General features: G+C 43.9%; 1 pseudogene; it reads right to left on the bottom strand.

Moving 5' to 3' along the window:
• Positions 1 to 1,699: 1,699 nt before the first annotated feature.
• Positions 1,700 to 14,042, bottom strand: LOC110260482 (small ribosomal subunit protein uS8 pseudogene; annotated as a pseudogene).
• Between the last annotated feature and the right edge of the window lie 536 nt (positions 14,043 to 14,578).

Raw genomic sequence — 14,578 nt, 5'->3', positions numbered from 1 at the left:
TTCTTCGGATGCCCTGTTCTGTTCCAGGGTCCCATTTAGTTGTCACGTGTCCTGAGGCTCTCTTGGCTGTGACAGTTTCTCAGGCTTTCCTTATTTGGGGACATGTTAATTTTAAGGACTTTCTTTTCTTTTCCTTTTCTTTCTCTCCCTCCCTCTCTCCCTTTCGTTCTTCCTTTCTCTTTCTCTCTCTCTCTTTCTTTCTCCCTTCCTCCCTTCCTTCCTTCCTGGTGGCATACAGAGTTCCCAGGCCAGAAATCAGATCCGAGCTGCAGTTTTGACCTAAGCCACATCACCAGATCCTTCAACCCACTGTGCTGGCCTGGGCTTGAACCTACCTCCTGACACGGCAGAGTGCCTCAATTCAGTGGGGAAGCTCCAAGAACTCTTTTCTTTTCAGACTGCTCCTTATTCCTCTAGCAGGGCAGAGTCCTATTGAGTCCATATAATGCTTTAAATCAGTTTTAGGTAAGCAAATACCTGCTTATGAGCTCCTGGAGGGTGTGACTGGCTTCTGGTAGTCAAGCCACAGCTCCAGAATCCAGCCTGTTCCTGTCCCTGTCACCAGTGGGTATCCAGCACATGATGTAAACAGCACCTTGGTTCCCTTTTGATTATGTCCTTCCTGGAGCTGCGCAGACTGGGCTTGTCATGACCCCTGGACCAATGTACCTGCTCTTAAGGGGCTAGAGGCAGAGATGGAAACAGCTAAGTAGAAAAAGTACTTTTGAATTTGGGCGCCTTGCTGGACCATGTACAGTGTTCTGTGAGGGGGACAGAGATAATTTTTTTCAGAGGCCCTTGGGGGCTGAGCTGAGGCAGGAAAGCCTTTCTGGGAGGGATCAGTCTTGAGAGATGGCTTGATGTTCGACCAGCAGAAGTGGGCAGGGAGGTCTTGTATTAGTTTACTGTTTTCATTTGCTTTGGCGACTGATTTTTGGAATTATTTTGGTTGAGATTTTTGAGACCGGATCTGCAGTTTCAAACTATGTGGTAACCTCCAGCTTTTGGAAAATTCATTTACTTTATGCCAACATGCAACTTCCTGGTTAAAAGAAGAAGGAAAAAATTAAAAGTCGCCTTCTGAGCAGTGCCGTTGAATGGAACTTCTGTGATGATGGATATTTGTGCTGTGTTAAATAGTAACCATTAGCTACATGTGGCTACTGGGCACTTTTAATGTAACCAGCGTGACTGAGGAACACAATTTTAAATCTTGTTAAATTTTAAGTAATTTGAGTTTAAATAGCTACATATAGGCAGTATCTATTGCATTGGGCAGTGCAGCCTCCAGACACTAACGAAGATCTGCTGGGCATCACTGTTTACCTACACGACTGACTTCAGGGGAAAAAATGGGTTAAGGATTGGGTGTTGACACTGCAGCAGCTCAGCTTCGATTCCTGGCCTGGGAACTTCCACATGCTGCAGGAGTGGCCAAAAAAAAAAGAGAGAGAGAGAGATGAGGTATAATTTCTTTGAAATATTGAAGATTTTTAATATCAAGGGGAATATGACCTGGAAAAATATTATTTTTTATGTTCCCCAAGGCATTTTTACCTAAGTGCCTGGAAACCCGCCAACTGTTGTATAAAAGATTGTTTTATGAACAACCTGTAATCAGTTGGGAGATATTGTTTATACTGGACAACTTCATTTGTTTTCCACTGAGGCATTTTATTGGCACATATGTGTTGCCTCCCTAGAAAAAGAATTCCAGGATCTTCCCTCCTGTATATTTTCGTCTCGCTTCTTTATGGTCCATGATGCCAGCTGGGTTTATTGGTGCCAAGAGACCCCAGGGACGAGGTAGGAGCAGGTATTTCTGCCATTTTTCTAGATCTGTGTGTTGCACATCAAATCTGGGGCTGATCATGACACACTTGTGTGGCTTGTGGCCTGTGAGGGTCACAACAGTTTTCCCAGCTCTGAGGTCGTCATCATCCTGAGTGGTTTCAAAGTTGCCACTGTAACCACCCTTCACCATCATAGTTAGCAGCTGGACGATGGCGCTGGAGCTCAGCCTGAAGAGAACCTGGTGTTTGCTTCTCTTTTAGGAACTGTTGGTGCCCTTGAGAACATCAGCCAGGGCGACCCTGCCCGCTATGTTGGCAACATGGAAAGATGGCAGAGAGAGCGCAGGACAGTTCTGATGTCCATCTGCACCAAGAGGTTTGCAACTTATACATACTTGGCAGTTGTAAAACATAGATGTGGATTCACATTCCCCAGCAGATGTTCTTGAATGGCAGTATAAAATGCCTACGTAATAGGAAATAAGGAAAAGGGACACACATACTTGCTTTTTAATGGTTTAAGGGGTTCACAAGTCTCTTAACAAGAGAGTAACAATTCTCAAGTCTTCCAGGCCTTTTAATAGGGTTTGCAATTTTCAGTCTTGTTCAGATTTCAGATCAGATTTCAGCCCGCTGATTTTGGCTGAAATCTTAGCAACCGTGGAGACTTCAGTGATTGTATGTTGTCATGTGTGGTGTGCTTTATCCATTCCCATTTCTCACCTTAACAAATGATGGTCCCTTGGTTAATTTAACTCAGTGGCCTCAACGTTGTTTTAAGTTCTGTGTACTGGGAGGAGCCAGGAGTGCTTCTCTTCAGGTAAGACACACCCTCTAGGGCAGGTGTGGGGGGAGAGGGGACCTTTGGGAGGGGATCTGAGTGAGAAGGGAGGGTTCTCTCGAGGAGGAGAGGGATGGAGTTTATGTGGGCAGTTTCTTCAATGTTAAAAAGAATGAACTTTTACTTTTATGGCCCTGTAGACACAGGCAGAAGAGGTTGCTTTGGGAAGAACTGTGTGGTTGGGCAGGTTGGATAGGAAGCGGAGCTGAATTTTCAGTGTATCTTGAAACACTCTACCTTCCCTCTGACTTTTATTCTATGTGCAAGTAGTATCTTTTAAAAACTCATTACATTTAAAGTAATTCAGTTTAAAACAGATGAAAACATGGAAAGCTCTCCCGTTGTTAGCATCTCTTGAATCACTCGGCACGTATTCCAATATCTGGTCCTTATTTCGTTACTTGGTTAGTATAGACTTACTCCATAAAATGGATTTCTCTTTGAGCCCTGTCGTGCACACTCACATCTCTGCAAAGCTAGAAGATGCCACGAGAAGAATCTTCTCTCCTTCCATCTGGCTCCCTGTGAACTCTCCCCATCTTCTCAGCTATTGTGCTCTCAGTCTCATTTCCATAGCTATCTGATCCTGCTGGTGGTTTCCCAGCTGAGGTATAGCTGAGCTTGAACAACGGGGCTGGCCCCCTCTGTTGTCACTGCATCTTCATACAATGTCCCCCCTTGGGGTGTGGGAAATTTTATAGCAGGATCCTCAGCAGGTGCTCCTGACTCTAGCGACCATCATACATACCAAGTCTGCGAACAACACACACGTTTCCAAATACTACATTTTCTAGTTCTCAGTTTTTAATTTCTCAGAACTATAGTCAATGCAACAATATTTCAATAAAAGTGAGAGTATTTGGATAGTCCTCTATTTTCTGTGCCAACTTTGTGTACACTTGAAGTCGTCTTTGTTAGATTTTGCACTTTGTGTTAATTAACTAAACGTGAGCTAGCCACCTTCAGTGAAGGGCGTTAAGATTTTAGAGTCTTGTGAAGAAAACAGTCACTTCACTAGACATAATTATGACATCAACATAATAAGGCTTGACTTTAGCAAAGAAATAATTTCAAACATCAAAATAAAAAGGTTTGACTTTGGCAAAGAAATAATTTCCCCCAAACATGGGAACTTTCTAATGAATAGTTTATGAGGAACCCAAACTGTGAATTTATACATAAAGACTATATTCGAAAAATATCTCAGCTACATAAACATTGCCTTTACTAAAATTTCACTTTTCACAAGGGTCAGGAAATCAGGGAGCAAGAAGAAAAAGGGCTTCTAGAGGTCTGACTTCAGATTTACTGGCCATAGATAAACCAGTGGGTAGAAATGGAGGGAGGGAATGAATAAGCTTGGAGGTGAGTTGGGACAGTTCTGAAAAGTTAACTTTGAAAACCGTAAATTGCCCAAAAGTTTTAGGAGCAATCAAAAAGCAGATCCAGATTCTCCAGTTGTTAATTCTTGGCTGCGTTGGCTTCCACTCCCCTCTTGCCGCCCTCAGTGTTAGCATTCATCTCCGAGGAATGCACCTTTCCCTGCAAATCCCAGTACGGGCATTACACCCAGGAGACAGAGTTCAGTAGTATAATCGAATGTATGGTCCGTATTTCACAATGCTCCACTCGTCTCCAAAAGGGTTTTTAAAGAAGTATATTTAGAATCGAAGATCCACATCTTTGCTGAACGAGGTGTGCTTCTTGCTAAAGAGGTGCCATTGTTTTCAGGCTGTTTCAGTCTAGAGAGCTAGGAAATATTAGGGGTTTGTGCACACACACCACATACACACTTCTAGCTTCTGATATCACAGTGTTTTTCCCAGTTTCACCCACTAAATATTTGTATCTCTCCTCCCGTGTGATGAAAACCCTGGTCCTCAGTAACAGCATCTGTCTATTCCTTTGTTCTGTCCTTTACTCTGCAGAAAATATTTTCAGAATCACAACACGTATTCCGCTACCAATAGCAAACCTGTTAGATCAAGTTCAGTATCTTTTTGCAAATTATTTTGTCCTAAATATACGTATTTCATTGAGTATATAATCAGAGTACTGTGATCAAAAGTTATTTGAATTAATTATTTTTAATCTGTGTGGTGATGTGAATTGTTTACTATCCAGCTGGGTTCGTGGGTTTCTATTTGCATTTGATTTTAGTATTCCATTTAATCCTTTTTTGTAATTTAAATTTGTTTGAATATAAAAGTATGTATTTGGAGGAGTCTCACTTCCAGCCTCATCACCTCCATCTTTCACTTAACTGCTTCCCATAGAAAAATTATTCTTATCTATTTCTGCTTTCTCTTTCATCTGTTTCTTTTTGAAAAATAAGCCAATGCTTATATGTAGTTTTACAACTTTCTTGCCAAAAATATGTCCTATTATATGCATTATTTTATACCCTGCCCTTTTTGTTTAAAATTATGTCCTGAAATTTCTCCAAATTTGTTCCTAGAGATCTTCCACATTACTTTTTAAAGGCTGCATAGTATTTCATTATGTGACTGCATTATAATTTTCAATATCCTAAAGACAGGCATTTAGGTTTTTTGTTTTTTGTTTTTGGTAAATTATGAATTAAAAATAATGCCACAATGGGCAAAATGTCTTATTTTATATTTGGGATGTTATCTTTCAGGGTGAATTCATAGTAGACAGAAGTGGGCTAAAATAACGTAGTATCTTGGTGTTTTAATTTTATAAGATAAGCAGATCTGCTGAGTATATTTTTTTGGCTGTGCCCTTGGCATATGGAAGTTCCTGAGCCAGGGATTGAACCTGAGCCATAGCGGCAACCCCAGCTGCTGCAGTGACAACACCAGATCCTTAACTCACTGCACCACAAGGTAACTTTGCTATTTTTTTTGGGGGGGGAGGGGCTGCCTGTGTGGCATATGGAAGTTCCCGGCTAGGGGTTGAAATGGAGCTGCAGCTGCTGGCCTACAGCACAGCCACAGCAATGTGGGATCCAAGCTGAATCTTCAACCTACACCACAGCTCATGGCAATGCTGGATCCTTAACCCACTAAATGAGTCCAAGGGTCTAACCCACATCCTCACAAATACTATTTGGGTTCTTAACCTATAGAGCCACAGTGGGAACTCCCAGTCTCCAAATTTTTTTTTTTTGGTTTTTTGTTTTTAATAAAAAAGTGAAAAAAGGCAAAGCAAAACACAAAACTTTATAGATGAATTACTTATGATCCATGTGTATTTTTGAATAGAGAACTGGGGAAAGATACAACTCCTGCTGCTTCACTGGATGCAGAGTTCTGGTTCCAGGTATGCATTGGTCTGAGTCCCAGGCTGTCTCAGTTGCAAGCCTAAGGTCTGGTCTTGTGTCCCTGTCATAGACGGAAAGCTCAGGTAATCAAAGGTCACAAACTATGAAGCTGGAAATAATAATGACTAACATGCATCATACGAGGCATGGTTCTTGGTATATATTAACTTAACCTATGGGGCAGGTACCTCATAGGTGTTTAGTTCCTCACTTTATAGATGGGGGGCTGTGGCACAATGACAAAGTGACATGTCATCATTCACAGCCTCTTCTTCCTCCGTCCAGCTGCAGGGCTGCAGGACCGGACTTGAACCCAGGTAGCCTGCCTACTGCCCCTCCTCACTGCTCTCTGTCATCTGTAGAAGGCAAAGCTCTGGGGTTTGCAATTTGCCTTTATTCTCTCAGAGCCATTTTCAAGCTTCCCTTTGGCTTCCCGGTTTGGCCAGTATCACCTGTGTTTGAGGGCCCAGGTCTCCAGGCTGCCGTGGGGTGTGGCTCTGAGTGTCCTGGATTTAAGCAACACTCCTCCTTGGCCTCCTAGTCATCGCCTGGTTTGCAGCTCCTGGTTGATTCTCATTCATTCAGAAACCAGGCTTGAGATGCACTGAATCATCAAGCGAGCAGGATGGGAAAAGAGTGTTTGGAGGGTTTGAAAACTCAGCCTGGGGCTCCCCTCTGAGTTTCTCACCCCCTCCCCAGCCCCCTTTGGAAAGCAGGTGCTCTCAGCCGGGGGCCCAATCAGATGCAAATTTCTGGTTGGAGTTAAGACATTGTCTTCTTTCGCACATTATCTACCACCCAGCCTTGAGCTGTATCGAGGGACCCTCTGCCCTCACTTCATTTTCATACCCACCCGGCCAGTGATGAAGGCTGGATAAGGGGCCCATTGAGGAGCAGATCTCAGTTGACACCTTTAGAACCAGCATTTATGGAGGCCTTACTTTGTAGAAGGCAGTTGCAAAGAGCAGTCTCCTCCCAGTGAAGGGTGGTAGACTTCTGCAGTTAAGGATGAGGACTAGGGGGAGGGGGAGGGGCTGGCCAGAGCTCAGTCAATGTGCCCTGATTCCAAGCAAACTTAGAATCGTCCAGAAGGAATTGCCCCACTCTCCTCAGCCCAGATGTCTGTAACCTGGCTGGTGGCATTCAGGTCATCCAGACGAATATGAATAATCTAAGACTTCTGTTTGGAGCCCACAAATTCTTCTAAAGAAGTTTCCATCCAGGGCCTGGTTTCCCCAAGCCCTTGACAACATGGTGAGAACTCAGGTTTTAAAAAGTCTCTGGTTAAAGAAGTCATTCATCATGCTTGGGAACGTTGGCACCGGGTCCAGGAAGACAGCCAGGGACCTGCCCTCTCCCGCTGCCACTGCCCCAGGCCTGGCAAGCTGGTTGCCACCTGCACACGTCAGGAAATTGGAGCGATTACAATTCAGACCTGGAGGAATGGTCCTGGGGTCTGACTCACTCTGGGTGACTTGTTTTGGTGGTGGTTCCCATGGAAACCTGTCATACCTGTTCCAGCTCCTGATCTTTCTGCCCTGTCCCAGCTCTTGGGCAGCAGGACGGCCACCCCTGGCTGGAGTGAGACCTGGGGCTCCGGTGGTGTGCAGAGCAGAGGTCCAGGGTCTTGCTTTTAGTTGGCTCTGGTGAGATGTTTCTTAGCTGTGTGGGGATTTGGGTGTTTGCTATACAAGAACTGCAGTCACATTGAGTGAACAAGTGTGCGTGTGTAGCACACGCAAGAGAAAGTTCTGGTTTTCATGGCCCTGTGGTTCTCCCCCAGCACCTCTTACTCACTCTCCCCCCTGGATTTGCGTGGTTATCATTCTGCTAGCTGAGGTCCATTTTTTCTCCTCTGCGTTGACTTACCACCTACTTTCAATAGTAAGGCAAAGATGGCATTTTGAAACAGTAAATCCTGAAACTGCTTTCAAGGAGAGGTTTTTCAGGGGAGTTCCCTGGCGGCCTAGTAGATAGGACTCAGCACATTCACTGAGGCTGGGTTCAATCCCTTGTCTGGGAACTGAGACCCTTATATTAAGCCATTGCACGTGGGGGTTGGGGAGGGTGGGGGGGATTTCATATTGACCGCAAATAGTAATAGGACTTCCTTAGGTGGGAAGGAAGTACAGCTTTCAGTCTCCCAAATGTTTAGAATCACTGAATCATGGAATTTTCTTTTCTCCCTTTCTGTTATTTAGTAAAAATAGGAAGAAAACTTACTGACAGTGAATTTTGGAATTATCCCAACCAATGTTCAATCCCTTTTCAATAAATTATTCTCATGTTTGCTTTTTCTCTTGGGAGATGCTGAGTCTGCCTTCTTGGGAGGCAGGAAGGGAACCTCAGCAGACAGCAGTGTGTATTATTTTCTTGAAAAATCAAAATCGAGTCTCCTAGAAAACAATTCTTGTAGCTGGAGCTACACATGATAAAATTAGTAGGTTTAAAAAATGCTTTTATGGGAGTTCCCATCATGGCTCAGTGGAAATGAATCTGACTAGCATTCATGAGGATTCAGGTTCAATCCCTGGCCTCAGTCAGTGGGTTAAGGATCCGGCGTCTCTCAGAGCAGTGGTGCAGGTTGTAGATGTGGCTCAGATCCCGAGTTGCTGTGGCTGTGGTGTAGGCTGGCAGCGGTAGTTCCTAGCCTGGGCACCTCTATATGCCATGGGTGCAGCCCTCAAAAGACCAAAAAAAAAAAAAAAAAAAAAAAAGCTGTTGTGGTTCACAGTCGTAGGAAGAAAATTATGTGGAGGGCAGGCGGAGAGCAGGAGCTGGACACCTCTGCCTCCTCGAAGGTGCGTCTAGTTTGCATTTTGGATATGCAAAACCTTTTCACATCACTTTTGGAGTCTTTTTTTGGGGGGGAGCTCAGGAAAAACATTCTTCTAGGTTCTGGACCTCCTTGTGAGGGCAGTGTCTAAATCTATGATGACATCAGAATCTGGACACTTGATCAATTTAGTTTTATTATTTAATTTATTTTTTTGATTCTTCTATTCTATTCTATCCTATACTATACTATTCTAATTTTATTTTATTTTATTTTGTCTTTTTAGGGCTGCACCCCTATGGAAGTTCCCAGGCTAGGGGTCGAATCAGAGCTGCACCTGCTGGCCTACAGCAACACCAGATCCTTAACCCACTGAGAGAGGCCAGGGATCGAACCTGCGTCCTCATGGATAGCAGTCAGATTCATTTCTGCTGAGCTATGACGGGAACTCCTGGTTCAGCATTTTAAGCAATATCTGACAAAGCCCTTTGCCTCTGACAGTTTATTTTGTTTGGTGTTTAGCCAGTATCAAAGGCTCTGAGGAGTACCTCTGTGGCTCAGTGTATCCTGTGGTTAAATATCCGGGGTTGTCACTGCTATGGCTTGGGTTACCATTCTGGTGTGGGTTCGATCCCTGGGTGGGGAACTTCCATATGCCGCAGGTACAGCCAAAAAAAAAAAAAAAAAAAAAAAAAAAGCCAAAACAAACCAAAAAAACAAGTCTCTGGAACAAAAGACACACTAATTGCTTCAGTAAGTGAACAGCATTCCCTATATCTCTTCTTTTAACGTGTGTTTGCTTTGGTGCTTACTGTCAACTCTCTCAGCAACAGTTTGAGTGTTCCCTCCACTGCCGAACTTTCAAGAAGGACAGAGATGTTTACATTATTCTCGGGATAATTTTTTTTTTTTGTCTTTGTTGTTGTTGTTATTGTTGTTGTTGTTGTTGTTGCTATTTCTTGGGCCGCTCCCTCGGCTTATGGAGGTTCCCAGGCTAGGGGTCGAATCGGAGCTGTAGCCACCGGCCTACGCCAGAGCCACAGCAACTCGGGATCCGAGCCGCGTCTGCGACCTACACCACAGCTCACGGCAACGCCGGATCGTTAACCCACTGAGCAAGGGCAGGGACCGAACCCGCAACCTCATGGTTCCTAGTCGGATTTGTTAACCACTGCGCCACGACGGGAACTCCCTCGGGATAATTTTTGATGTGATGACAGCTTACACTTAACTCTTCTACTTTTTTCCTTCTGGATAAGAGAGATGTCATGTTGCCTTTTTTGGGTAGCCTAGGATTGCTTGAATTTTGTCTCGTATTTTGTTTTTTAGGGCCACACCCTCAGCACATGGAAGTTCCCAGGCTAGGGGTCGAATAGGAGCTACAGCTGCTGGCCTATACCACAGCCACGGCAATGCCGGATCCTTAACCCACTGAGTGAGGCCAGGGATCAAACCCGAATCCTCATGGATACTAGTTGGATTCATTTCTGCTGTGCCACGAAGGGAACTTTGCTTGAATTTTTGAAAAATAAAATTTTGAACTCTTTTTGAACAGTTTTGATTTACAGAGACAATTGTGAAAATCGCGCAGAGTTCCCTCATACCCTGCATCCAGTTCCCCCATTACTGACCTGGTAGGTTAGCAGGGGCTGCTTGTTACCATTCATGAACCAATGCATCATCATTATTATTATTTTTGTCTCTTTAGGGCTGCACCTGCGGCATATGGAAGTTCCCAGGCTAGGGGTCGAACTGGAGCTGCAGCTGCTGGTCTGCATCACAGCTTGTGGCAACTCCGGATCCTTAACCCACTGATTGAGGCCAGGGATTGAATCCTCATTCTCACGGATACAAGTTGGATTCTTAGCCTGCTGAGCCACAACGGGAGCTCCTCCCAATGCATTATTATTAACTAAAGTCAGTGCTTTATGCTGATTCCTTAGTTATCCCCTAACGTCCTTTTTCTGTTCCGGGATCCTATCCAGGGTCCCATGTTACATTTAGCCATTCTTTCTCCTTGGGCTCCCCTTGGTGGCGGCCATCCCTGTTTGGGTGACCCCCGCAGTTTTGAGGAATGCTAGGCAGGTATTTGGAGAATACTCCTCCATTGCTCCTTTCCTGCTAGGGTTCTCGTGATTAGCTTATAGTTTAAAGGAAGTCCCTGGAGGGAGAGTGCTGTTTTCACCACATGACATCTTGGGCGCCCAGTCTCGTGTGACACGGCTGTTGGTGTTGGCGTTGACCTCCTGCGGAAGTCTTGCTGCTCAGATGTCTCCACTGTCAATTTACTCTCCCCACTGGCCGTGCTGGGCTCTTTGAAATTAAGCTCCATGGTGCAGAGAGCACGTCAGGAGAGAAGAGTCATGCCTCACCTCCTTCAGGGTAGGTGTTTACCTGCAGGGTCTGGAGTTCTTCTGCTCTGGAGACGGGTCCTCCTCCCCCATTTGTTATTCATTCGGGGTTCGTGGGTGTTCATTTTATGCCTCGGGTTATTATCCAATAGTAACTGTTTTATTTGGTGGTGAAATTTTTCCAGCTTTTGCCATCAAGAGGTCTTTCATTGGGCTTCTTTGGCATAGTCCCATCAATGGGGGGTTTGTTTCTGTTGTTTGGCATTTCCTTATTTACTACAAAATACTCCAGACTTATCCTGTATACTCCCTGCCCCAGTCCTAGAATCAGCCGTTTCCCCAAGAAGCTCTGGTTCCTTGTGTTGGTGAAGGGTGTTAGAAACCAAGATCTGGATGCTTGGTGTGCTCATTAGTCTTGCAGTATCGTTGCTTCTAGGCCCTTTTAGCTGAGAGCACGAGGAAGAATGTGTGTACACAAACCTGTGTACATACATATGTCTGCAAATACTTCTGTATGTGACCACCTGTATCTAATTAAATGAGTTCATCCTGAAACCTCCAGCTTCAGTATTATCACCACCTCAGTTACTCTGATTCCTGCCTCTTGCATCTCTGTAAAATCTCACTCTAGCCATGAGAAATATGACTCCTTCACCTGCCATGTGTTTGTTTAATTGCTCAGTTCTGCAGGCACGTGTAGTGGTATCAGGATTGTTAATTTGCACTCCCATGGGGAACCCTTGTCTACACAGTTCTATTTGCCTTGTGTCTTATAGGCTCCACTCCTTTCCAAAGCTACTAAGTCAGTACCTTACGCCCTCACCCCCATCCCCCTACCCCTTCAGTGAGGTGGTTTCATTCATTTGTAACACAGTTCAGGTCTCTTGTCATGCCTGTATTCCATTCTGGGCTATTCCACCTCCTAAATGATTTTTTTAAATGTGTGTACATTAGGGATCACACGATGCCATAAAGCTCTATAGGTTTTGAAAAATGTGAAGTGTTATGTATGCACAGTTATGATATCATACGGAATAAATGTGTCACCACTTTGAAAAACAAACCAACCAACCCAGTGTTTCAGCTATTCAAAGCCTCCCTGAACCCTTGCAAGCACTCATTTTTTACCATTGTTACACTTTTGCCTTTTCCAGAATACCGAATAATTGGAAGGAGAGCATTTTCAGACTGGATTCTCTCACTAGTTATATGTATTAAGATGCACCCACGTCTGTGTGTGTCTTGTTAGCTCATTTCTTTTCATCTCTGTATGATATTCCATTGCCTGGAGGGACTATGGTTTGTTTATCCATGCAGCTGCTGAAGCACATTTATTGGCTGTTTCCTTTATTTGGTGAATGATGAATAAAGGTGCCATAAACATTTGCATGCAGGTATTTATCATGGACCTGTGTTTTCAAATGAGCCGGACACATGGTAACAGAGTCATAAGATAAGAGTATGTTTAGCTTTGTGAGAAACTGCCCGACTGTCTTCCAAATGGCTGTACTATTTTGCATTCCCACCAGCAATGAAAGAGAGCCTCTTGCTGCCGCCCCCTGCTCCCAACCAGTTGGCAGCTGGTATGGTCAGTTCTGGGGACTTTAGCTGTTCTCATAAGTATGTTGTAGCATCTCATCATTGGGGATCTTCTGCTTTTAACTTTCCCTTGAGGGAATACCTAAATGGCTTCACTGAGTGAGTTGAAAGCTGATGTATGGCTGTTTTTTGTCAGAATGTTTGGAGAGTTATATTGACACAAAATAAAAACTGCACAATTAAGTTCTAAAATAAAACACATATTTCAGAAAAACGCTCTAAAATCAAAACTATTGTGTAAGTATGTATGATTTGGCAAAAGTCACATCTTCACGGTGGAAGTTTATTTCATTGGTGCATAGCCTCTCTATGACCTGAAGATTCTAAAGGATAAATTATTAGAGAAGCAATGGAAAGCGATTAATTAAGCATTTACTGAACACTTACTGTGGAAATGGGTAGAGAAAACGAATATACAAGTTCTTGTCGTCCACGTGGATCATCTAATAAGTGTATGTGTTGCTTGCCTTGTAAGTGGAAACAGCCTTGAAGTAATAACCCTAGGTACAGTTGATGGAGAAGATACCATTTTTTGGTTAGAAATTTGGGGGAAAAACTTATATAACTATGTATCAGTACCTTTGAAAAAGCCCAAATTGGTCTGAAGGATATCAATTTTTATATTCCATCTTATTTCTCAAGCTTACACGCAACACAAGCATGCTTTCAGTGGGGCATTTTGGACGGTTCGGAGCTCCCATGTCACTGCGGGAGCCCGGGTTGAGCTTTGCGGCTCCTGCTGGGAGCCTGGGACCTCGTCTCTCTGGTTGTCCTCAGTCCTTCCGGGACTGGGACTGGGTGAGAGTGATTTATGCTCGTAGGTAATTTTATTCGCATTTCTTCATTGTTTCCGAAGGCTGAAGCTGAGTAATGAAGTAATCTTTCACATCGGCAGGCCTATTTAACCCCACATTTGGTTTATTTAAGTTAACACCATCCGGTACTTGCCTATTTTGATTTTCCCGAATCTTTGAACTTTGCCCCCTCTTTATTCTTGATAAACCTGGGGTCTGCCCTTACCATCCTGCTTGGTCTCCGGGGATTTGCAAATTACGAGACTGCTTTGGATTAGAAAAGACATTCCTGTGCATTTTTTAAAATCTCCACCCAATTGTCACTGATACAGTCACGGAATAGGCTTGAAATCACCACTTACAGGATAAAGGAAAGATAAATCAGTGGGAGTTGTGTCTCCCTGTCATGAAAACTAGTTTTTGACCCCGAGCATTAGGAAGCCTGACAGCCACCTACCGCTTTGTGCTGGGTCTTTAACTCCCGTGCTGGTGTCAGCGCCCGAGCTGTTCCGTGAGAGTGGCTGGATCGCTTTGGCCCGAGAATGACCGCACAGATGCCGACCTTCCAGGTATTCATGTGGGTGATGTGACGACCTGGACATGTTCCCAAAATGTTCTTAGTTCCACGATCACCCTCAGATCTGACTCATTCGGGGCTGTCACACAGTGAGGCCAGAGCTGTGGATTTGAGACAAAAACCCATCAGGTCTCGGGCGTTAGGGTGTCATTTCTGTCTGTCTGGAAGCCACTGTAATCTCAGAGCACAATTCTGTTTTAGATCCTCAGGGGAGAGAAAAGTGAACTCATTATGTTGCATCCATCCACAACAAGAACTTTTTATTACAACAGGAACAGCAGGTGGTCATGGTGGAAAATCGGAAGATAGGTCAAAAAGAAAAATTAAAACCTAGTTACTTCCTTCACCTCAACTTGCTACTCTAACACCTGTGCGTATCCTTCTGGGTATTTTTCTATAAGAACCTATAATATTATTACACATATAATAATATAATATTACATACATATTACAATGTACATATACATATTAATGTACATACATTATTTTGATTAACAAATGATATCACACTGTACACAGTTTTATGATCTGTTTTGCCAGCCAATCGTTTCCATTTCAATA

Source organism: Sus scrofa, chromosome 4 (assembly GCF_054392235.1).
Source record: "Sus scrofa isolate SSC_HxYL_T2T_F1_AM1 chromosome 4, Sscrofa_HxYL_maternal_Yorkshire_Landrace_v2.0, whole genome shotgun sequence".
In the NCBI taxonomy this organism is placed as follows: Eukaryota; Metazoa; Chordata; class Mammalia; order Artiodactyla; family Suidae; genus Sus; species Sus scrofa.
This window is presented reverse-complemented; position numbering and strand designations above follow the sequence as displayed.